The 218-nt window shown below is 31.2% G+C and overlaps 1 protein-coding gene across 1 annotated transcript in view; it reads left to right on the plus strand.

Annotated features, from left to right (window-relative positions):
* Nucleotides 1-218, plus strand: part of LOC119594704 (F-box only protein 28-like) — a 9,716-nt gene that overhangs the window by 3,524 nt on the left and 5,974 nt on the right. The window lies entirely within an intron of this gene.

Raw genomic sequence — 218 nt, forward strand, 5'->3', positions numbered from 1 at the left:
GGGGGGAAAGCTATTGACTCAAACAAGATACTATTTCAGAAACGAATATATGTGCTTATAGAGTGTGTATTATTGCACACGAGCTTCATATCATTTGTTAATTATATACAAAGTACCCATGAAAAGTGGGATGTAAGAAAGTCAATTTTATTAACAATAAATGTTTGTTTACAATGTCCTTTCACTCTTGAATCTCATAGCAACTTATAGTAACTTCA

Source organism: Penaeus monodon, chromosome 34 (genome assembly GCF_015228065.2).
Source record: "Penaeus monodon isolate SGIC_2016 chromosome 34, NSTDA_Pmon_1, whole genome shotgun sequence".
NCBI classification, from domain to species: Eukaryota; Metazoa; Arthropoda; class Malacostraca; order Decapoda; family Penaeidae; genus Penaeus; species Penaeus monodon.